The sequence below is a fragment of the Canis lupus genome, chromosome 4, assembly GCF_048164855.1.
Source record: "Canis lupus baileyi chromosome 4, mCanLup2.hap1, whole genome shotgun sequence".
Classification (NCBI taxonomy): domain Eukaryota; kingdom Metazoa; phylum Chordata; class Mammalia; order Carnivora; family Canidae; genus Canis; species Canis lupus.
Window position 1 is genome coordinate 71,046,986 of NC_132841.1, and position 24,638 is coordinate 71,071,623.

The following is a 24,638-nucleotide window of genomic DNA, read 5'->3' on the forward strand; positions in this document are numbered from 1 at the left end:
CTGAATTATGGCCTAGTCGTAATCAGAATATTGCTAATGTATTTTTAAAGCCATTGCCTTGGTGTAGAAATATAAAATCCATTCTTTCTTGTGAGAAGTGTATATACCCGCCTCTTCAAACCAGACCCGGGTATGGGGTGTATGGGGTGAGCACTATGGTGATCCTTAGAAGCTGCAGCAAATTCACAAGTTTCTTGCCCTATGAACTGGGTATACATCAGAGGTAGTTTTCAGTGAAGCTAATTAAAGCTTAGTTTCAAGGCATCTTCTCCAGATCCCCATTCAAGGCGGAGGCAGGAACCCTGGCAATACATTTCCATGGTTGTACATTTTTGTGCACTTGGCAAAAGTAAGATATTTTAACCACAATCAGCTGAGACTGAGGTCCTTTTGCATATGGGTTTTTTCCTCTGTCACATTCTCTTGTGCTGGGTGTCGCTGCAGCAGGATGAGTATGCTGCATTTGTTTTTTCTTTTTTTTTTTAAGAGGACTACCCCAAATGCATAAATTTCAGGCCTAACAAAAACCTGCATCAACGCCTAGGTATGATAACAGTACCTATTTTACAGGTGTGTCTGGAGGATTAAATGAGTAATGAACAGTTCCGGGTACATGGTGTGTATACCCAATGGATGCTAGGTTAAGCATTATTGCTCCCAAATGTTTTCCTTTCTCCATTTAGCTTTCCTTTTTTTCTTTCTTTCTTACTTCCTAGCTGGAAAGCAGTCACAGAAGTTAGCATTTTACGTGCTTAAAACTGCAAATTTGTTTCATGAAAAGGAACTTTTTTCAATCCCAGGCAATGAGACCGCATCATTTTTGGGGCCCTAGGCACTTTTGCCTTTGTTGAATCCCTTCCTCGGTTAAAACAAAATTAAAAATTGTATTTTAACATTGTATTAATGTAAAGACAAATACTTTAATATATATTGAAATACTTTCTTAAACCTCAATGTTAATTTCTTCCCTTCTGATTTGAAATTAGACCATTTTTGCGGGCCCCTAAAACTATTATGGGCCCTAGGCACTGTGCTTATTGGAAAAGACAGAGGATTCTCCAATATGGAATACTGATAAATTTCCCAAACCATCATGGGCTCAAGAATGGGGGTAAACAAAAAGCAGTGCTGTACATCTTAAACAGAGCTTCAGGTACACTTAGTAGAAGCATGTTTTCCAGACAAGATCTTAGGGACAAAATAGGAAGCATTCATTTTTGGTGTTCTAAATATGCACGTGGATGGAGTTGGCCAGTAGGACACTAATAGGGACCACCTCTTACTGTGAAATGCACGTTTTTGTCTCGGAAGCTTACTTTGAATTAACGTTCTTGCACGTGTCTTGTTGCCCATTTTAGTCACATTATCAACAGGGAAATGTTATTTCAGAAAATAAACTCCATTTCGCCGATTTAGAAACTGCTTAGAATTTCACCCAAACGTCTCTAGAAAACACATGGGCCTTGGTGCTGGTGTATCAAATAAATCACAAACGACACAAACAAGCTGGCTTCCTATTGAAGGTGTGTCTGCAGGGCCCTGTGACTCTGCGTGCCAGGGGCTCTATCTGGCACATTTCTGAACTTTGCAAAATTAATTGTGCCGAAGAGAACACCATCAAACGCGTCCGGCGTGGAGTGTAAACATCTTCAAGCCGTGATTCTGCGCCATCAAGGGCTCTCCAGCTAATTTCATTTGGTGCATTACTCTGGAAGAAAATCGAGGCCAAGTGAAACTGCGGAAATGGGAACAATGCACGGAGGGAAAAAATCTCACCCCATTAAGGGATCCGTTTCTTCTCTGCACAAATAAGCCCACCACGCCTTGGAGGCAAGACTAGGTGGCTCCAGGATATGCCGAGGCTGGCCCCGCGGGCCCTCTCGGACGGAGGGAGCCCCGCAGCACCGAGAAGGAAGGTGGCCTGGGCGCCAGGGCCCCCGCCCGGGGCGCATTTTTAGGTAACCCATGACATCTAAGCAACCCCCCTCCCCCCGCAACCATAGCCACCCTCGCCGAGGCGCAGGAGCTGGTTTCCGCGTTTTTGCAAGGGGAGGCCGAGGCACGGCCCCGCGCTTTCCAGTCCTCTGCGCAACGCTCGCTGGCCGAGAGCTTTCGGGGGCCGCCGCGCGCCGGGCCGGCCCGGCCTCCTCCGTGACCTTCCGAGATCCGCCGGCGGACACGGCTCTCGGCGGAGGCGCCACCCCCGGCGCTCGGGCCCCGCGCGCCGCCGCGCTCCTCGGGCTCCCAGGGGCGGCCCCTGGGGCGCGCGCGCCGGGCGGGGGCGGGGGCGGGGGCGGGGGCGGCGGGGCCGCGCGCCGGAGGGGGCGTGGCCAGGGCGGGGGCGGCGGGGCCGGGGGCGGGGCCGCGCGCCGGAGGGGGCGGGGCCGGGGGCGGTGGGGGCGCGCGCGGGGCGGGGCCGGGGGCGGCGGGGGCGCGCGCGCGGCTTCCGGCGGGGGCGCGCGGGGCGGGGCCGGGGCCGGGGCCGGGGGCGGGGGCGGGGCCGGGGGCGGAGCGGGGCCGGGGCCGGGGCCGGGGGCGGGGCGGGGCCGGGGGCGGGGCGGGGCCGGGGGCGGGGCCGGGCCGCAGCGCCCCCAGCCGAGCGGCGTGCAGGCACCGCCCCCGCGCGCCGCAGTCGGGGCTGGAGCGTCTCGGCCGTGGCCGTGGCCGTTAGCGTTGCCTCCGGCGGGCTCTGGCGGCGGCGGCGGCGACTCCCGGGGCTCGCGGAGGGCAGCGGGCCGCCCGACCCCCGTGGCCGCCTGGAGCAGCCCGCCCGGCGCGGGGACGGGGGCGGCGGGGCGGCGGGTTGTGCCCGGCCCCCCTCCTCCTCCCGCCTCGGGTCCCCGGGCGACTGCGGGCTCCGGGCAGCCCCCGGGCGGCGGCGGGCGCGGCCGAGCGGACGGCGGGGGATGGCGAGATAGCGGCGCGGGAGCGGCCCGTGAGTGCGGGGGGCGGGGGGCGGGGGCGCGGGGGCGCGGGGCGGGCGGGGGCAGCGCTCCGGGCGGCCGGCTCAGGTCTGGGGGCGTCCGCGGGGGGGGGGCGCCCCAGGTCACGCCGCTCTCCGCGCGCCCTCGGGCCACCCCGCGTCCCCGAGGGCGCCGACTCGTGCCCCTCGGAGGGCGCTGGGTTCTGAGACCCGAGGCTACCTGGGGGATGGGAAGGAGCTTTAATTCTTATTTTCCTTTGGGGATGGAAGCAACCGGTTGGCTTCGTGACCCCGAGCGTGCTTCAGCTCTTGCTCGAACCCCTTCTTCCCTTGGGCATAGTGTGTATTGGATTTACCTGTATTTTCTGCGTGCTTCTGTCCGAAGACTTGCTAAAGTCGAAAAACCCAAAGTTAAAAGTGTCAGCGATCGGAGTTGGGTTTGAGGAGAGATGCCACTTCGGAGGTTGTCTCAAAGGATGGAGCTGGAATCTTTTGGGTTCTGAGCTCCCGACAGAAAACGGCATTATCCAGCGGCTGTGCCTTTACTTCTGGGCTTGAATAACGTGGTTTTGGCCCCCACCTTCAGCTACCCCCCCCGCCCCCCCAAAATTATATACGTGTGTGTATATGAGATCTTCATTCTCAATGGAGTATCTTTGTGTTCCTCTTCATATGGGTGTGTTTAATGCAGCCAAATGTTGATACAACGTGTGTGTATGATTATTGAGTAGCATTTGTATGGAAATGAAATTTTTTGCATTTCTTTTTATGTGTTTTTTTAACATGCATTTTTCAACAGAAGGGTTCCAGTTTAAGGTTTGTCTTCTGACGTGTTTGTTTTCAGTTTCAGATTTGCCTTTGATTAAAAGTTTTGTTTGGAATAAAATTAATGTGACAGTATCATTGAGTCAGAGGTCCACAATGGAATCTTAAATTTGAGGCAAATTCCCATCCCCTACGAACGAAGAATTAAATAAGGCGTTTGTATAGTGCAAACGATGATTGCCCCTCCCCTTAAAATTACTATTTTGCTACAGATCTGAAATCCTATTTCACTAATATCAGAGGATTCCTTGGCTAAGCCTGGCAGAAGAAGGGAAACCTTAGTGTTTTCAGAAACTCCAGACTCTCCTCTTGTTTTTTACATTGACTTTCTGTTTTACCGCCAGGTGGAAACTGTGTTAATTTGAAGGCTTCATTAGGTAGTAACAAGCTCAATTTAAATGCGAAGTATGCTTTCAAGGTGAATTTAGCAGCTATTTCCCTTCCAAGAATTGAATTGAGGCTTATTTGCTTTGTAATAGGTGAGATCACAAGCGTGCCTCTCTAATTAGTGGAGACTTGGATTCTCTTCTGGGAATTAAGGATCAGGAACTAGGCTCCCGAACCGAACAACTTTTGTCATTTTTGAAAGCTTGTACTTTTGAAGATGATCCTTGAACCATATGTTGGCAATGGTATAAATTATTCTGATATTAGAATGTATTGTAATAATTTGTGGGACAGGCGATCTGTGCACACTTGTAGGAGATTGAATAGATATAAAAAGCTCTGGAGTGGGAAGTGTCTCTCTCTCCCCTCTCTGAAACACAGCACCTTGTTCTCCCCAGGAACCAGGGTTACTAGTTCCTTGTCTATATCTTTCCAGATATGGCTTATGCTAGTATAAACATTTCATATGTGTTCTTTTTATTTGTCTTTCCACAAACGAGGACACATTGTATATGCTGCTCTGCACCAGCTCCCCGCCCTTCCCTTAGAGTGCTGAATCTTGGCAGTCTCTCTATCAGTACTGAAGAGAGCTGCCTCATTCTGGGAGAGCTGCTGAGAGTACTCCAAGCAAGGGTGAACCATAATTTATTTAACCTTTTTTATTGAGATATATGTAGGTTGTTTCTAATATTTTGTTATAAAATTATCGTAAAACATTAGTTTTTAAGGTTTTTAAATGGATTTCAGTTATTCCCAGAGGCCCGAAGGCAGTAGTAACTTACTTCTTTGCCTCACATTCCAGGAAACAAATGCCCCTTCTCTCCAATATGTATCATCTGCCTTTGTATAATTTCATAGTGATCCATAAGGATCTTTGATGTCTCCGTGGTGAAGCCTGAGCTATGATGGCCAGTAAATAAAGTCATATATCTTGATTAACACCTTCCTTGTTTTGAGAAATTAAAGAGCAAATGGAAACTTCTTAGAATAATCTGTAAGAAAAATTCTTGAGAGTAAATATTTTTGAACATGGAGAAAAGGCTTGTACCTTTGATTAAATTGAAGATGAAGGCCGTTTTTGTTCACCATTAGGCACTAAAATGCCTGCCTTTCATTGATTATCTCCAATATCTTACATTGTAATGTTGTTATGTAATATGGTTGCAAATTGTACAGCTTAGGAGAAGGTTATGAGTAACTCCTAAAGGGGGATATGCTTTCAGAAAATATTTGACTCTTTTAAATTAAAAATCGACATCTCAGAGTGCTTTTAAAACACAGTTAGTTGTAGAAGTAATGCTAATCCTGGAAATTGAGCTTGATACATTATAAAAGTCGAATATTAGCCAGTGATGACCTTTATATGTTCATTACGTTTATCTTTTTAGAGTATTTCAAGAGTCCTTTAAGCATAATTTTATGCTGATTAACTCTTTTAGCATTTAAGGTGTTTTCCCTTTATTATGTGTCACCTGCCATTGTAGTACAAAACTGCTAATACTGCCTATATTTGCTTTTCTGAAAAATGCATCTTGAGCATCTGTTACATTGCAGGGAACTCTATAGGGACTGCAAGTATAGCATTGCACAGAGTAGACGGACCCTGCTATAGTGGCTTCACCTCTCCCTGGGGGAGAGGAACAGAAAGCAGAGAAGCGATAAAGGTGGTAATACCAGGGAGTGATATGCACTGGGAAAGTAGTAAGACTTGCTGTAGTAAAGAGGGGCAGGATGGGGGCCATTGTTTTTGATTGAGTGGTCCTGGAACTCTCTCTCAGATGGAGAGGTTTGAGCAGAGAGTTGATGCAGGGAAGGCTGTGTTTAGATGTCTGGAGGAAGAGTGGCTCAGGCAGGGGGAACAGCAAGTGCAGAGGCCCTCCAGGGAGACTGAGCCTCTTGCCTGAGGAACAGAGGGCTGTCTCTGCAGCTGGGGTTTAAGATGGAGAGGAGATGGAGAAAGTGGCAGGCAGGAGAGAGCAGGCGCTGCACTGGGCGCCCTGTGTATCTGCACGTGCGAAGGAATGTTTGCAGACGGGGACTAGAGGCCTGGCTGGTGGCAGTCCTCCACCTGCTGGAAGCTCCAGAAGGGCGGGAGGATCTGATTGCTCCCCATCCTTTCTCACCACCAAGAGCAGCCTCAGTCAGGGTGGGCTGTGAATATTTGTTGAATTAATGAGTAATCTGAGAGTTAAAAAAATAATCCTGCTTGATTTTGGTCAAAATACTTAGATTCAGGAGTCTTACTGGACCTTTCCATCTTGGCTCTGGCCCTTCACGTTACCAAATCTGTTATGCACGTCCTCTCAAAGTATTGCTTTACGTTGGTTGTATTTGATTGCTTTTCCATGAAATTAAAGTATGAAGCCTTAAAAGCATACCTAATTTTCCAGGACATGATAGTGATCTCTGAGTAATTTAGTCAGAGGTTTCATCTTTGATTTCAGTAGGTTTGTTAGCGGCCGGTGTTAAATTTTCAGATACCTTTTTTTTTGGCGGGGGGGGGGGTAGGGAGGGATACTACATACATTAATTCCTTGGGGCCAATGACAGACTAATGAGCAAATAAAATATACGTACTTTATGCAGGTACTTTTATTCTCACAGGAAGAATGTGTGCATGTTCTATTTTAGGGAGTATCAGGAACTGTGGTATTTCCTCTTCCCAACTTCTAATCTGTTTGTCATTCTAAATACATGTTCCTTTATATTAATTGAAAGCGTGGGAAATGAGGTTTTTGCCAAGTAATTGTTACAGATGTCTAATAAGAATCTGTTATCTTTCTCTTGACTGTGACTTTTTGACTTCTGTTTGATATTAGGAGTTTTGTCATCTTGCAGAATGAGGGTTTTAAATTTTTTAATTTGATATTCTAATTGGTTGATGCCAGAACCCAATAAGTTGTCTCTAGGTTTATCTTCCAACTTTTTCTCATGAGCTCTGCTCAAACACTGTGTAAAGGATGGATTCTGTGACTCCTCTAAGGCCTAGGTGAAGTCAGCTTTGTCCTTTGTCACTGTCCCTGCAGTAAAAGTTCTTCGTATAGCAGAAGCATGTAAGCATCTGTTTTTGTTTTGTTTTTTTAAAGATTTTATTTATTTATTCATGATAGTCACAGAGAGAGAGAGAGGCAGAGACACAGGCAGAGGGAGAAGCAGGCTCCATGCACTGGGAGCCCGACGTGGGATTCGATCCCGGGTCTCCAGGATCGCGCCCTGGGCCAAAGGCAGGCGCCAAACCGCTGCGCCACCCAGGGATCCCAGCATCTGTTTTATATGTAACTGGTTGTGGTGATTTAGCGGCTTCGATGTTTGAGTTAAAGTACTTTTACTACTTCCTTTATATTTCCTTTATGAACTATAGAGATGCAGGAATTCCAAATTTGTCTTAACATTGTCTAAAATTACAGCACATATTTTTTCACTAGTTGTTGCTGCTAATGTCACTCACGCGTGCAAAGGTGGTGGTTCTCAGATACCGTTTTATGGTTTTGTGTGGAAAGGTGAGGAAAAACTTCTGGTGGGTGAATTTTTCATGGAATTTTGCACAGAGGTGAGAAAAAAATCTTGGCTTTTGCCCATTCTTCTGGTTTGTAGGGCAAGGTACAGAAGACTTGGAATCATCCTAAGGGCCTGTAATTGAGAATCTAGCTTTATTACTAAGTGGCAGTATCCTGACGGACCACAAGGAGGCGATATCATTTCCTGAAAGCGTGTGTGTGTGTGTGTGTGTGTGTGTGTGTGTGTGTGTGTGGCTTCCCTAGAAGGGAGTGGCTTGGGATGCTGCATCCCTCGCCGTGCCTTCCTGCGACGCCCTCAGAAGCAGCTTCAAGGAGACTCTGGATCTGCGGACAGTGGAGATGGTGGTAGCAGGAACATCTGGTGGAAAATAACAAGTGGTGGCAGAAGTAGTGCTTCCCGTTACTAATATTAGAAATGCTAATGGAGCAGTCAGTTGTAGACATGCTGTGGACAGAAATGTGTGTGCCTATGAGTTGTCAGTGGGTGTCAGCTGGAGAGAGGTGAGAATCCCCCAGGACTTCAGTGCCCCAGCCCCTGAAGGCACCATTGTGCCACCTTAAAGCCTGCCACTCCTGTCCACAAGCTTGGAGACCCCTCCTACCATACCGGTGAGGTCCTGTGTCACGTTTCATGACTCAGTATTTATAGTCAAGTGCAGAAGTGAAGGAGCCAGGGTGTTCTAGAAACCTCGTCAAAGAAACCATTTAAGTTGAAAGCATAAATCTTCGTTGAACTGGAACCTATTCTGTGTTTATTCTTTGAAGATACCCGGATCACCAGGGTTTTTACTGTAGATGTAAAATTATCTTTTTTTTTTTTTTTCCTGTGGAGATCCATGTGGAACTATATAGAACTTAAAATGCAGAGCTCTTACTAGTAATGGAGAACTTAAACATTCAAACAAAACCAAAGAAAGTCTAGAATTGGAGATCCAGAAGTTATCTCAGGTCATCTGGTCAGCTTCTTAAGTTTACTGATAAAGAAACCAAGACCCAGAGATGTTTTAATTTGCCCAAGAATCCAGGGGTTCCAGACTGGCATTGTAACCATGATCTGCTGATTCTTCCCTGCAGGGTCCTGAGTTCCCTCCCCCCATCCAGTAGTAACTCATTGAAGGCAGAGACTTGGTGGGGTTCACCGCCATGTCCTCAGCTGAGAACATTGCCCAGCCCATAATACGCATTCAGATATTTGTTGATAAATGAATACCTACAGGATTTTAACAACTTCAGATTGCCTTATTGGCTCTAAGATATTTATAAAATTTGAAAGAATGTACAATTTCATGAGTTTCTTGTTAAAAAATATGGCATGTTGCTATTAAAGCCTCGAATGTTAAGCCTAATATTAGCCAGACAGGTAAGTGAAGATGTGGAGTTTTACTTACTAATGGAGCACCTTCCGAGCCTGGTTTCACTAAATTTTCTAGTTGTCATCCTATAAGCTCAGTCTGCTGGGATCCGATTTCGTGAAAGTTTTATATTTTGTATTTGAAAATATATGTATTTTAAAATATGGCATTTGTTATCTGAATTTTAGATATGTTTTACTAGGAGTTTCACTATTTTTAAAACTTAAGGCTATATGGTGATTTCATTGTTTAAAAACAAGTCTAGCCAACTGGAGGATTTGGGGAAATTGTCACTTCAAATGTTGCTGGTGGGTGTTTGAATTGTTTTAACTTTCCAGGAGGGCAATTTTGTATTACTCATGGAAAGCCTCAAAAATGTGCCATGTCCCTTAGTCAGGCATTTCCATCACTAGGAATTTAAACGAAGGAAAAAGAAATAAGCATGTGTACAGAGACCAGTCTATAGCATCTGGCCTTACCTACACAGTACATATAGATACCATATTCTTGTCAGTAGCTTTCTCCCCAACAGTGATTCTTAACTTGGTGGGAAGTCTACTTAGTGGAGTATCTCAAAATTGGTTGCTCTCTGAAGTTTGGGAAAAACATATCTCCAGATTCTGGTGACTTCCCCACAAAGTACACACAAAAAAACCAACCTCTGTTTTACAAAAATGGTTTTTGTAGTTTTGTTTATGACAGTTGTAAACTAGAAACAATTTAAATGCTTAATAATAGGGAGATTGGCTACACAATTTGTAGTATGTACAAGTAGTGGAGAGCCCTTTATTTATTAACAGTGAGGTAGGGGAATAATTTATTGATGTGAAAGAAAATCAAAATTTGCAAACTGAAAAAGATTGCAAATTGCATGTATAAATTGATCTAAGCTTTTTGGTTGTTTTGGAGGATGAATGTAAGAGAGTGAGTTTGTGTGTGTGTGTCTGTACAATTTTCTACCTATTTGGTAAAATGCCAAGGAAATTATACACTGAATGTTAGGTGAGATTATCTTTATGTGTTGAAATTACAAGTGACTATTATTTTTTATTATCATTTTCCTGATTTCCATTATATAAAGCATGTTATATAGCTCAGAGAAAGGGAATAGATGCTATTTCCCATTTACTGGTTGTGTGAACTTGGGCAAGTTCTATGTGTCTCCTTATCTGTAAAATGGTAATACTATTATCCAGCTCAAGGTGCCTACAGGTAGTGTTTGATAAATGTTACCTTGACCCCACCAACCTGGTATGACTAAAGTCAATATTATGTTCCTATTAATACAGAATTTCTAAGCAGGATAACTTGTTTTACAAGTTATATCAAACCTTTGTGAAAAGCATTTCAGGACATTCTGACAAAATATTTTGTTGTTTATGGTCACTGGGAAATATTTTGTTGAATATTTATTTACTTTAAAACTGAAATGCTTTCCATTGCCAAGAAATTTTAAATAGAAGGCTCTTATATTTGTCTTTAATAGTCATGAGTGGTAAGTTCTTGAAGGTCAGGATCTGATCTTCTTCCCTTTTGTAGAGGTAGAATGAGATGTCATTCACTCATTCAGTAATTGTTAGGGGCCTTTTCACCCCTTGGGTAGTGGGTAGGCATCACATATACAGCAGTCCCAGACAGACGTGCCCCCTTCACTTGCAGGATATGGGAAGTAGCCATAGCAAGTGGCCAGTATGGTGCAGGGCCAGGAGGCGGGCACACACTTAGTAAATGGTATTACCACTGCTGACAGCCAAGCAGGACTTATTTCCTCTCCTGCAATTCTAAAAGAAACTTTGTCTTGATGTTACTTTTCAGTGAACACAAACATTGCTTCTTCTACAAACTCCAGGAGAATCTGACTAGGTTATTTCCTTTGCTGAGGATTTGCTGATTTACCTTATACATGTGTAAGAATATCCTAGGCTAATAGTCTTAAAATTGCTACTGTATATCTTCTGTGAAGGGCATGCCTTTTTGAGATTATCTTTTTTTTTTTTTAAGATTTTATTTATTTATTCATAGAGACATAGAGAGGCAGAGACACAGGCAGAGGGAGAAGCAGGCTCCATGCAAAGAGCCTGACATGGGACTCGATCCAGGGTCTCCAGGATCATGCCCCGGGCTGCAGGCGGGGCATGATCCACCAGGGCTGCCCTGAGATTATCTTTTATAAAATTATTGAGACGGGCTCCTACTAATAAATTTAGGAGGAATGGAATTCATAGATCTCCCATTTGAGAAATTCTAACACATAATCTTACAGAGGATGAGAACAATAAAGCATGCAGCCTAAAATATATAAAATAACATTAATTTTGTAATTTCCTAGTGTAAGGGCAATTTTTAAGTTGGTAACAGTTGAAAAATTCTAATATAAAGTAGATGCAGCAGTCACAAAGGAAGCCTCAGAACTTTCATGATGACAAGCAGTGACCTTGCATTTCATTTCCCTCATACAGCCTAATAAAAGAAGATGGTTCCACAAATCCTTTTTTCTTGTGCCTGTGTAAAATGCATGTCACAGGTCAGAGGCACCAGCAGAGCCAGCATTTTATTCCTCATTTATCTCAGGTTTTTTTCTGTATATTCTCTTGCTTTCCATGGTCCACTTTACCCCCTCCATCCTGCTCCCACTGGAACCAGCAGTCAGCTTGCTTGCTTGCTTTTTTTGTTGAAGGGAGATCACTTTTCAGAAAGAAATACCCTCTTTATGTCTCTCAGTGAGATGTACTGAGTACGCATTGGCAAGTAGAGAGCAAGCAAGCTGTGTTGACATACAGACATTAGGCTGTTGGCTAGACATTGAACTTAGCTTGCTTGCCCCTTCTCAAATGCCAGCTTCAATAAAATTTCAGATGTCTCTGTTTTGGAACTGTTCAGCTCACTTACAAATAGTCAAAGCTGTGATTGCTGTACTCACACCTACCATGGGATGTATTGCTGGGATCAAAACCTCAGATGCTTGCAGGTGCAATGGAGGTCATGTACCTTGCTGAGTGGGTCTGATCGGCCTGCTCTCTTTATGCTTCTGATAGAAACAATAAGAAACATCTTTTTTTACTACAACATAGACAGCAGTGATAATCTAGATGGTAAATGGTAACTGAAATTTGTCTCATTCAGGGGGGGCCTGCAAGGAAAGACACTGGGGAAGGTTGGATGTGGGACAGTGTGAGCTTACTTTGGAAGGATGGGTTGGTGTTTGTTATTGGACAAGGAAGAGAGAGAGGGACAGACATTCTGGGCAGAGGTTGCAGTGTGTGCAGGGACACAGAGGACAGCAGAGTCTGGCACGTTTGGTGGGACTTGAGTGCAGAGGCGATGCTACAGGCAGAGGTGGGAGTGGGAAGTTAGGAGGCCTGAAACAGTGGAGAGCCCCATGTCATGCTAATGTCGGCACCTTTTCCAGTAGGCCAGGGAGAGCGGTGGAAAACTTGGGGCACGTGAGACCAACATTTCAGAAAGATGACCCTTGGTTGTGCCGTGAAGGGCTTGTGAATCCAGAGACCAGTGAGGAGCGCTGTGGTCGTGTAGGCTGAGGGGAAGGGCCCCCACCATGCCCAGCCCCGGAAGCTGGTCAGTATTTTCCAATGTCAAGGTAGTGAAATGGAGTAGCGGAGACTGCAAGCTCCTCTCCTGCTCAGTCTGCCGTGCCTTTTTTTAAAGCTTCTGATTAAACTCAGTGCAGAAACATTCAGTGTGTTTAGAGCTTCCAAACACAGATTAGTGGACGCCTTACCCTTACATTGCTAAATGAGGGGTCCCTAAGTGTGGGTGGCATTGTAAAATAGGGAGTAGGTGAAGTCTGTAGTGACAAAGTAGCTGCTTGAGTTAAAGATGTTGGTCACAGGTTACGAACTTTCAGCTCTAAGATGAGTACATTCTGGGAATCTGATGGACAGCATTGTGGCTGCAGTTAATTTTGTATTGTATGCTTGAAAATTGCTATGAGACTAGATCTTAAGCATGTTGACCCCCTCCACACACAAAAAGGTAACTGTGAGGTGATCGACATGTAGATTAACTTGATGGTGGCAGTCATTTCACAGTGTATATCAGATCCTTAAGTTGTCCCCTGGAGATGTATCCAGTTTTGTCAGTTACACCTCAGGAAAGCTGAGAAAAAAATAGGGAGTAGGTACACTAAGGGAGAGATGGGATAAGAATAAATGGGGTGAGATTTCCACCAAAGCAAGAACTTAAAATAATTTGGGCATTAGTAAAGTCAATAATAGCTTATTTGTAATATTAAGAATACCTTACTATTGGATTACCTACCTGTGAAGTTTTCAGGCTAAAAGTGAATCCTCTGATTTTAATGCTGCTGGACCAGGATAGGATTTTAGGCATTGTGATAAAATGAGGAGACACAAGAGTTGTCCTTGTTGTTACTAATTGTTGGCAGTTATGTTACATTGTGGGCCCATTTCACTGATCAGCCCTTTGCGTTTTTCCCACATGTTACAGCTAGATCACATCTCTTCTGACCTGTATTTGTTCATTTTGCACATGTTGCCATTGTCAGCATCAGCATCATTTTATTTTGGACCCTGAAATTATTGATGCTAGATTTATCTTTCATACTAGTTTATTGGATTAACTTATTAGAATCCTTATTACTACACTGTAATATATTTGGTATTTTGCCCATTCTTTTCATCTACAGATTGAGAAATGGGTTTCCTGGGTCATCATCGAGTTCATTAATGAAAAGCACAAGAAAAACAGGCCAAATTGACATCATCCTATAATTAGTGCCCTTTGAGAAAGGTTGAGCACCATCAAATTAATCTACATGTCGATCGCCTCACAGTTACCTTTTTGTGTGTGGAGGGGGTCAGCATGCTTAAGATCTAGTCTCATAGCAATTTTCAAGCATACAATACAAAACAACCCTCTATAGTCTTTTGTATACAGTATGTGTCTCTTCATCTTGCTCATAAATATCTTTAAAGCATTTAGAAAAGCTCTTGCTGACGCTTGGTTTTCTCAGTTCAGTTGCCTTATCAAGTAAGAAGGTAAGGTGAGTAAGGGGGTATGGGTGGGCTGAGGTTCATTGGCCCAGGGTCCCTTTCCTGATATGTTCTGTAATCTTACCCAGCATCAATGTCAAGCTCACGTCTCTTCTCTCATCTGTAGAATGTGCTTTCTTGACAGGATATCCCACAGAACGTCCTTTTCCAAAAACAGTTTGGCCAGAAACCAGTTATTTCTGTTGTATTTTTCATTCTCTATTTCGCTCTATTTAGAAGTTTCGAGTGAATGTAAGGTGAAGTATTGCGCTTCCACATGCTTAAAAGATGTCATAGATTATGGTCAGAAGCTAAAGATTTTGTTTTAATTCTTTTTTCCCTGTTTTCCTTTTGAGAAGCATTTACATTCTAAAATAATGCTTAGGACTTGGACATCTGGATTTAAATAATGCTATAAAGAAAAGAAAAGGACCATTTGAATTCTTTTGGAGAGGAGAGAGCTTTGAGATTCTGACCCCAAAGAGTGTTAAGAAAACATTCAGGCACATTTTGGACAATATCTGTGCACTGAAATATAAATCTTCAAACAGTTTATATTTTAAGATTATTTCAACAGCAAGTCCAGAATTTTTTAATGCCAATACATTTTGAAAACAGGTTGTTAACTGGTGCCCTAAGAACTGTACTTGGCCTACAAATATGTTTTCTTTGGCTCACATAGTGTTTCATAAAGAGTTAGTTGCCAACATTTAAAAATAAGGAGATTTCACGTTATAAAACCAAACCTGCATTCCTGTTCCTTTTTGAAAATCTTGATGGTCTATGACTACACTGGACCACGTTCTACATGGTGGTTGTATAGAAGTAAAGCACCAGCAGGAGGCTACCCACCGCCGCTGTGCACTCCTTACTCCGTCCCTGTGGCCAGCCTCACTCACTTCATCGGGCTGGTCCTCAGGGTGGGTTTGAGCTTGTACCTGCCGAGTCAGAGAGCTAACTAACTAAAAGTATACCTCAAGGTTGGGAGGAGAATAGTAAGGTGGAAGCAATTTGAGATTTTGTTCCCTGAACGTAGGTTGTTTGAGCTCGGTCATGATGTGAGGACTGGCAGTGCTTGGGAAAGTAGGTGGGGTAATTCTCCCAGGAGCGGTGTTCGGCTGGGCAGTGTGGAGAGCAGCCTCCCTCGTGGCATTCTAGATCTGCTAGTTCAAGGCGACAGGCAGGCTGTCCTAGGAATCGAGTTGCTATGCATTTCTTAGGGGAGGTGGAAAGTAGGGGAGGTAGGCCCTAGGGCGCTGTCATGGGATTTTAGTGATGTTAGGAGATTTGTCCGAGGAGGTCACATACCTGCCACCTGATCAGTGGTGGGGTACGGACCGGAGCCCAGGACACGTGACTCTGGTTCAGTGATATTTTCTTTTTCCACTCCATGTTTTTCACTTATGTGTAATGGGCTAGAGATGAGGTTGGTAACCAGGCTTGGACTCAAATCCAAGTTCTGCCCCTGACTAGCTGTGTGACCTCAGGCAAGTGTCAAAAACCTGTCTGTGCCTCATTTTCCTTGTTATAAAGAAGGGGAGAATGATGATACTGGCCTCATCAGGTGGGTATAGGGATTTAATCTGATACTGCATTTGAGGAACTTAAAATGGTGCCTGCCGATAATAAATAGTGCATTAACACTGCGTGATACCTGAAAAATAACATTTATAAATTGTGTATTATCACAGCAGACTTAGCTAAAAGTAGCATTTCAACCACACAATACTAATGCATAATATTTTCTTCCTCTTAGAATTTAGGAAGGATTTATAGGATAATTTTGCTCCATGTATTCTTTTGAAAAGCCTCCAAAAAAAAAAAAAAGCCTCCAAAAATTTGACCCAATTTTATCTTTTTATTCATAATTTTTTCTGTAGCACAGAGATGTGTTCAAAAGCATACCATTCAGCTTTCTCTTCGGAATGTAAAGAAACAGGTGTCATCAAAGTATTTTTCACTCCTCACCCAGGATGCCGTTTGTGTGGATTTGTTCAATTTATTAAATAGATCTTGAATATATAGTGTGTGTAAAGCCCTTTTAGAAGCAAGAGAGTTACAAAAACAAATCCCTGCTCTTGAGGAGCTCATAATTTTTTGTAAAGAGAGGGTGGGAGGAAAGGGAAGAATAATCTCCATAATACCTGGTATGATATAATAAATGCCCAGAGTGGAAATTGAACAGAGTGCAGTGGGAGCATGAAGAGAATGCCAGTATCTGGGCGTGATGACCTGTGAGGGAGCCAGGAGGCAAAGATGTCCAAGGGACAGGGAGTTGAGGAGGGGGAAGGGATTGTGGGGCTGAAGTTTGAATTTGAGTTTGGATCTACAGTCTGAACAGTTGGTCAGGCAGCTCCTGGCCCTTGGCCTGAAGCTTGAAGGGACAGTGAGGGTTAGAAATGGAGAAGCTAATTAAAGCCAGAGGAGTCACCGTGGAAGCCAGAGGCCACGGGTTGGATTAAGCTGTGATTAAAGTACTTGTGCCGCAGTGCTGCTGAGGGTTGGCCAGGGCAGTGGATGCGCAGAGAGGGGTAAGGGATAGGGAGAGAGACAGGTCCTGCTTAAGAGATAAAACTGACGAGTAGGTGGAAGGGTTGGGGAAGAAGGAGTTAAGGGTTACTTGCGTTTGGGTGACCCAGGAGACACTGGTGCCATGAACAAGGACTGGGGCAGAAGAGAGCAGATTGAGAGGGGAAAGTGAGTTTAATTTTTATCCCTGTGGAGATGTTGAAGGATCTATGAAATACCTAAGTGGTATGTGGTGTCAAAATGTTTTGTCGTCCCTGAAGGACCCCATTGGTCCTCATGGATGTATGTAGATAAGCAGTTGCCTAGTAAGCAGATGGTTAATCTGTAAATGGGAAGAGGCTGGTCCTGGAAACAGATTTGGAAGTTTCGAGTTGTGCCTGATGAGAGCTGCAGAATAGATAATGCTGTTCAGTGAAGAAATAAAGATGGAAAAGCAGTAGGCTAAAGGAGCCCACAAGGAAGCTGAAAAGGAATGCTCTCTTAAGGGCATCTCTAGTCAACGGGGGAAGGAATGGATTATTTAATTCGTGGTGTTAGGATATATGTAGCCTTTGGGGACTGGGGGGAACCTGGCTTCCCGACTCTTGTTACACACCAAAATTAATTTCATTTGGATTAAAGTTTCAGATGTTAAAAGCCTTGACTATACTGGAAGACTGTATAGGTGATAATTGATACAGCTTTGGCATGAGAAAGAGTTTATGGTCAGAAACCATAAAGGACAAAATTGGGAAAGCTAACTTCATGAAAGTCAAACAGAAACCACATTGAAAAGTAAGGAAACAAACTGGAAATATTTGCGATGTAGATAACAGGTCATATGCATATTATGGAATGATGTTAGGATTTGTTTCTTATCAAGCAGTGAAGAAAAGATTAATGTCTAATTAGAAAAATGAGCAAAAGAAAGAATAAGCATCTTGTATATAAAACATTGCAGATTACGAGGAGACATATGAAAGGTATTTTTGACCACATAATCAAGGAAATGCCATTTATGGCCTAACAAGTGGAAGAGATTAAAATCTAAAAAGAAAATCTTGATCTTGATGAGAGCATGGGGAAGCATGTACTGGGGAACAGAGCCGTCCCTGGTTGTTTTTGAAAGTGAGCTTCTATTGTGTGTTTCCCCAGCGTGTTAAAGATCCCATGGCGTATTTTGGGAACAAGAAGGAGTATTCTTCAGGTTGTTTCTTTATTATAATAATAGAGTGTTTCACCCTTGTGAGAGAAGGCAAAAACAAATTCACTTGTGTGATAGACATAGGCATTTATTGAAGGCTGTTGCATGCCAGGCACCCCGACAGCCCAGCTGAGACGAGAGGCGAGTGTACAGACATCAGTTGTCAGGGGTGTGGGCGGGGGGTTCCGGTGGATCCTGCAGCGTAGGCGGAACGGAGGTGTGGAGAACATCACGAGGCACATTCCACAGAGGCAGTGGTTTGAGGGGAGTCCCTGTGGGAATGTGGGGAGCTAGAGGCAGGCAGCCTGCTGCAGTGGGGAGTAGAGAGGACTGAAGGGTTTTGTCTACCAGGCTGGCCAGGAACCTGAGGTTGGAGCACTGGGGAGTCTTCAAAGGATTTCAGGCACCAGAGCAATGTCCTCAAATCCGTTTTGACATGCTGCAGTTGATAGTGAACAGGCTCTTCAGTTGACAGGGGAGTCCTCACCGGAGTGAGGATTACCAAAGCCAAAGAAGAGGAATGTAAGAATCCTGAGAGATAAAAAGTCACAGACCAAGAAATAACTGCAGTTCTTTTGGGGAAACACTATTCTGAAGAATCCACAAAGATCTGTTCTTCTAACATAGGGAAAGTTACCTTTCAGTCGTGTTCTCCTGCGTGCAGATTTAGATGCGATAATGGAATCCCTGGGCAGTTGAGCTGGCCTCTAACCTAGATTCCCACAGTTTTGGTTCACGGTGCTCTTGGAGTTTCGTTGTTTTTATGGTGCCCCCAGGTCAAAAGAAATGCCTAACAGTTCTTCTCATGAAATATTTACTTCCAAACAACTTAATAAGTATTTCTGAGCTGACACTTTAGTAGTAGTTTGGAAAAATAATGCATAACAAGTTAGAAGAAAAATCCTATTTTTATTTTCTTCCTTAAAAGCCACATGTGTGAACCTGTGGGACACTGCATAGCTTCACAAACCTTGGGAATAGGTCGGACACTGCCACCCTCATTTCCATTTCTACATTGATTTTTGAATGGATGGTGCTTGTGTCTTGGCACAGTAACCAGTGACCCGTGTTTGCAAGATACGAGATCATCGAGAGGAATGGAGCGTGGCCTGGTGTTGAAATTGAACTGCCCGGAGCTAAAGGTTGTGATAAGGTTGAGCAGTTATTTCCTTTGAAAATTGCGAATACACTGTCATATGCCAGTTCACTTGCTCCTGTGCCTTGCGGTACTTCGGTGCATGGGTTGGGGACTAGAGCCCTGACTTGGGCCCGGCGTGGGGTTAGCCAGCAGCCAGCTCAGTGTGTGCTTGGTGCCCGGCGCTGCGCCGGGCGCGGGGGCTTGCGGGGCTTACGGGGGCCTCACCCTCACGAGGGGCAGCATCGGCGCAGGGGACTGACAGTCTCCTGGAGGAATCACCGAGTTGGGAAGTGATGCGGCGGAGCCGGGGTCAGCAAGCTTTCCGTAAGGGGCCAGGGAGCACGTGACTACCTCAGGCTTTGGCGGCCACGCGAGTGGCTGTGAAGCTCCTCAGTGTGAGCACCGTAATGTGAAAACAGCCCAGGCGGCACCTAGACAAGTGGGCATGGCTGTGTCCTCGTGAAACTTCGCTCTAAAGCCGGGATGGCCCCTCCAGGTCAGCATTTGTGCAGCCCCTGACGTAGAGGTGTAATTCGTGTGCTGTGGAGCAGGAGGAGCTGCGCTGCTGATGTGCTGAGCAGTCCCTCCCGTGGGACCCCAGAGGCCAGGATGGGCTCTTCTTCCTCCTCCCTGGGTCTCCCAGGTGAACGGAGGAAGGCGGCAGAAGGCAGTACAGAAAGGAATTCCAGGCAGGAGGAAAATTCTGGGGGGGGGTTTGCTGACATTTTTTAATCTTTTAACATAATTGTATTTTTTGTAAGATTATTTATTCATTTGCAAGTGGCAGTTTGCAAATGGTAAGGATTGGAGGGGAGGGCACAGGATTACAGTGTCATAGATCATTTTTCTCATTTCCCCCCCTTTTTTGTTTCTTTGTTTTTTTGTTTTTCTACCTCACTTTTTTGGCAGAAGGTGTATCTTTTGAGTTGTGGCGTATCCTCTCAATTAGTAGTTTGAGTATGGAATTCAAGTGTGACAGTAGTTTTCATGTGCAATTTTGGAGCTGTTCTCTTTAGCTTTCAGGGCCAAGAAGTCTGATATCCCCTCTACACCCCCACCATGTTTATGGAGCATGCACCCAGGGTCTCCTCTACACCCGCAGCCTGCTTCGAAGATAGCCATGTCACTGTCACTGTCCCTGCATGAGGGCGGAGGGCTTGTTGGGCTCACACAGTGAGGCCCAGAGTCCTGGTTTCAGAGAACTGTTCCATGCTGTTCTCATTTCAGAGCCCTTGTATGGCTGCCATTCCCCAACCTGGAAGCTTTTAAGATTTTCTTTTATACACTTATTCTCAATGATATACTTTGTTATAACTCTTTGTAAATTCACTATATGGAGAACTAGATTTTTTGCTGCTGAATATATATTGGTAATTCTTTGTGTGTCTTTGTTACTGCAGTTGTCTCTTTTTTTTTTTTTTTTTTAATAATTTTATTTATGATAGTCATACAGAGAGAGAGAGAGAGAGAGGCAGAGACATAGGCAGAGGGAGAAGCAGGCTCCATGCACCGGGAGCCTGACGTGGGATTCGATCCCGGGTCTCCAGGATCGCGCCCCGGGCCAAAGGCAGGCGCCAAACCGCTGCGCCACCCAGGGATCCCCTGCAGTTGTCTCTTAATCTCCCTTTGAAACCCCACTTCCTTCGAGCTTCCCTCTTCCTGAAAAAACCTTTACTGTCTCCCTGCACCGTCTAGTCTCAGTCGACTTTCCCAAACCGGCCAGATTTGTGTTTTTTCATGGGTATGTCTCACTCTCCTTAAACCCCCACACTTCACTTTACAGTACAGTGATGTCTCCCTAACTGCAAAGTTTATGTTCCTGAAAAGCCGCCTTCAAAGGCTGTGCTCCAGGAACTGAAGATAGCGTGTGTAGGGGGGATGGAATGAGGACTGAAGTTAGAGTAAGTAGCTGCTGGTCACAGTTCTTCTTTTTTTTTTTTTTTTTTTTTTGTCCCCTAATAGAAAAGAGTAAAGAAGGGGACAGTAAGAATATGAAGGAGCAGTATGGATCCTGCTTACGTTCCATTCGGCCTCTCACTTGGGGCAGACCTTCTAGCATCTCCTCTACTGTAGGTTTGGGTACATGTTTATTTCATGTTGTAGTTAAGTGGCTTTTCTCCCTCCCGTGGGCAGTTCCTTTTGTGAATCAGTGACAAGGGAAGTATCTCATTGTGATGACAGAAAAATAGGTTCTCGAGATCAAAGATTCTCTGGCTCCTCCTTACTCACGTCTTTCTGACTGAACAGGTGTTTCTCAGACCCTTCCCTCGGACTTTGGTGCTGCTGGGGACAGTCCTGCCGGCAGAATGCACTAGCCCTCTGTCATCTGTCCCCGTCCCCTCCACCTCCTTCCCCTTCTGCCCCACCAAAAAGAGAAAACAGACTAAACAAAACATATCTGGACCACAGTTTCTGGTCCTCCTCTGCCTTTACTTTCCTCTTTCACCTCTCTTTTCTAAGTATCCCGGGCAGAAAGGACCAAAACCTCATGTAGACTGGAACCAGAGTTTTCAAAGCTGAGGAGAAAGCAAAGCAGTGTGCATTTGTGGGCTGTTTCATTTTCACAAGCTCTGCACATGGGGAGCCGGTGCTTTCTGACGTCCTACGGCAGAAGTGAGGATACGACATAAATAAAACAAGCAAAACACAGATTTTTTTTCTTTCGATTCCAACAGTTGTATAAGCTGATTTTGCTTGATCCGTTTTCTTAAAAAGGTTTGTTGACATTTTTAAATCTTTTAACACAATTGTATTTTTTTAAAAGATTATTTATTTATTTATTTATTTATTTATTTATTTATTTGAGAGGCAGAGGCACAGGCAGAGGGAGAAGCAGGCTCCATGCAGGGAACCCAGTGCAGGACTCGATCCCAGGACTCCAGGATCACACCCTGGGCCAAAGGCAGGCGCTAAACCGCTGAGCCACCCAGGGATCCCCTACATAATTGTGTTGCATAGGATACAGACTGGTGGCCCTCGGGTAGGATACAGTCTGAAGACCTACTTGGTTTGGCCTTTAGAATATTTAAGAACTACAAATTAGTTCCTTACATTGACGAATTTGAGTTTTTTATATAAATTCCCAGGCTTCTACTTTGGTTTAAAAAATCAGAAATCTGGCAAAAGACCTATGGCTGCACCTCTGGGCTAGGCAGGTGAGCTCCGGTTTGCACCTGCCTTTGGAGTTTGTCACCTGTTTTGCCTTCCAGGTATGTGCATTTGCAGTCTACTGCTGCAGCAAGTGACAGTGATCCTAATTTTGGAAATTAGCTCCTGCAACTCTCTAAGAATGTGTTCTCGAGGAATAAGGCATCGATGGGGGAAAAATAAATTCTGGCAATGTTTCTTTTAGAAGGGAGCAGAGACAAGTTTCATGTGTCCTTTTCCCCTTAGAGTACGTTAGAAAGCTCTCCGTGTACTGCTCTGGCCTCAGGTGAGTCCATTTGAAATGTTTGCTTAAGTAGGGAAGTCAGATCTGTTACAAGCATATCATATGGCCTATGTGACTTGCTCAACATTTTTGACATAAATGTTAACAAAAGAAAGTTTTCTTTATCCTGCCTGTTTTCAGTTAAGCAGGTGTGGTGACAGTGTCATTGATTCTCCTGTCCCAGCACACCCAGCACCCCAGCCTGCCTCTCACTGGCCTGCTCGGTGGTGTCCTTGATGCTGGCGCTGACCTTGTGCTCATGTGTCTGCTCGCTCGCTGCCTGCCCACAGGAGTGGAATATTACACCGTAGCTTTGGGAAGTTTCTCATGTGGACCAGGAGCAGGGTTGGCCCTGTGCTGCAGCTCCCAAGGCCGAGGCCGGAAGGGATTAAGTGATTGGCCTCAGTCGTGCTAATTAGCAGTGGAGCCAGGATGAGAGTCTGCATCCACGGGACCTGCTCCAGGACCTTGGTGGCGGCCCTACCCCTCCTGCCACTTCATGGGACACACATCTCTTTTCTGGAACAACTGTAAACTTGTAGCAAGGGACTGTTTCATTTTAAGATGATGTTTAGCCCATCAGCGAATATGGTTTGTGATTGTTTCAGTCCTGGTTTGGTCGTGTTCGGGACTCCTTTATTCAGTTGTTATTCCTGCCCATGCTGTGGAATTCTATAACTTTAGCAGCTGGCATTTTAGACATTCCGTGAATACATTTTTATTCTAATACATAAGCTCAGTGGCACCAGAAGTGACTAGAAAGTTATTCAGCAAAAAAAGAGTTGACCATTTTTGAAATGTGTGCCTATGCCTTGTGTCTGTTTTGGTTATGATTACGTAGGCTACTCCAGATTTGTCTCCTGAGTTTTTGACAGTACTCAGCAATAGCCAGGAAGAGATCTTCCCATCTCCTTTTGCTAAGGAAAGTGTTTTCTGAACTATCTTTTTGGACTCCAGTTATTTAGATGTTGGATCTTTTTCCCCTGTTCATACATCTTTTCTCACATGTTTTTATCTTTGGTTTTTTTCCTGAAAGATTGCCCAATATTTTTTATCTGTCTTTTAAAATTTTTTAATATTAGCCAATACATTTCACTTGTAAGAGCTATTTTTATTTCCGATTATTGCTTTTTCATTGCATCTTCTTCTAGTTTTTATGGCTATGCCATATTCACTCTGGAATATTGTTTAGAGGCAATTTTTCTGTTTTTAGTTTTCCTCTTTTCTATATTATCCCCATTTTCTCTGGGAGTAATTTTTATTTCCCTCCTAGGGATCCTCTCTCCTCTGAATCTCTTTTTATTGTTTTAAAAGCAGGCTTTGCTTGTATGTGTGATGATCCTTGGTTATTTGTTCTAGTATAAAAATGAGGAACTGTTAAGTCTGACAGAGTTTTCAGTGCATTGAGAGGGCTTGTCAGCTGGCAGGCTTCGTTCAGCTGGAGTGGATGGGAACATCATTATTCTGAGGAAGCCCTCAGTGTCAGATGTGGAAGTCTCTCCTCTTGGACACCTGTGTCTTTGTTAGCTGCTCTCATTTCCTGGGCAGTTCTTTTACATTCTGTAGGGAATGCCTCTGTTTTGGAAGTAGGAACATGTCAAGGTTAAGGTCCTTAGACCTCTGTTATAAACAGACTGCCTATAAACAGCCTATAAATAGTAAATCACTGCCTCCCTCTTGATGAACCCAGGAAGGATTTAAATGGTACCACCACCCATCCATTGTTCTGCTTCCACCAAATCCTATAGCCATCTTTGCTTCCTCTCCTTATATCTCACCCAACACACTGTACTACACCACTGACTACATGTGTGGCACTCTGCTAAGTGCTTTACACATATTTACTCTTTTAATCTTTACAACTAACGGAAAATATTGTTACCATCCCCACTTTACAGATGAAGAAATTGAGGCGCAGAGAGGCTAAGGCCACACAACGAGTAGCAAAGCTGTGAATCAGCCCTGGTCTATCTTTGTTTCGTTTTATTTTAGTTTTTATTTAAATTCAAGTTAGTTAACATATATTGTATTATTAGTTTCTGGGGTAGAATTTAGTGACACATCAGTTGCATATAACATCCACTACTCATTATAACTAGTGCCCCCCCTTAATGCCCATCACCCATTTATCCCCCCTGCCCACCTCCCCTCCAGCAACCCTCAGTTTGTTCTGTATCTTTAAGAGTGTCCTATAGTTTGTTTCCCTTTCTCTTTTTTTTTTTTTGCTTTTTACCCCTTCCCATATGTTCGTCTGTTTTGTTTCTTAAATTCTACATGTAAGTGAAATCACATGGTATATGTCTTTCTCTGCCTGCCTTATTTTGCTTAGCGTCGTACACTC

At 44.4% G+C, this 24,638-nt stretch overlaps 1 protein-coding gene and 1 long non-coding RNA gene across 2 annotated transcripts in view; one reads left to right on the top strand and one right to left on the bottom strand.

Annotated features, from left to right (window-relative positions):
* Positions 1 to 423: 423 nt before the first annotated feature.
* LOC140632626 (uncharacterized) lies at positions 424 to 2,170 on the bottom strand. Its single transcript, XR_012030236.1, has 2 exons — positions 2,008 to 2,170; positions 424 to 1,708 (listed from the first exon to the last, which is right to left on the bottom strand). It is a non-coding gene; the product is annotated as an uncharacterized lncRNA (long non-coding RNA).
* A 613-nt stretch (positions 2,171 to 2,783) lies between these two features.
* LIFR (LIF receptor subunit alpha) overlaps positions 2,784 to 24,638 on the top strand; it is a 77,237-nt gene continuing 55,382 nt past the window's right edge. Inside the window, exon 1 of the mRNA XM_072824828.1 lies at positions 2,784 to 2,935. The gene's annotated coding sequence lies outside the window, so the exon portion shown is untranslated. The remainder of the gene's footprint in view (positions 2,936 to 24,638) is intronic.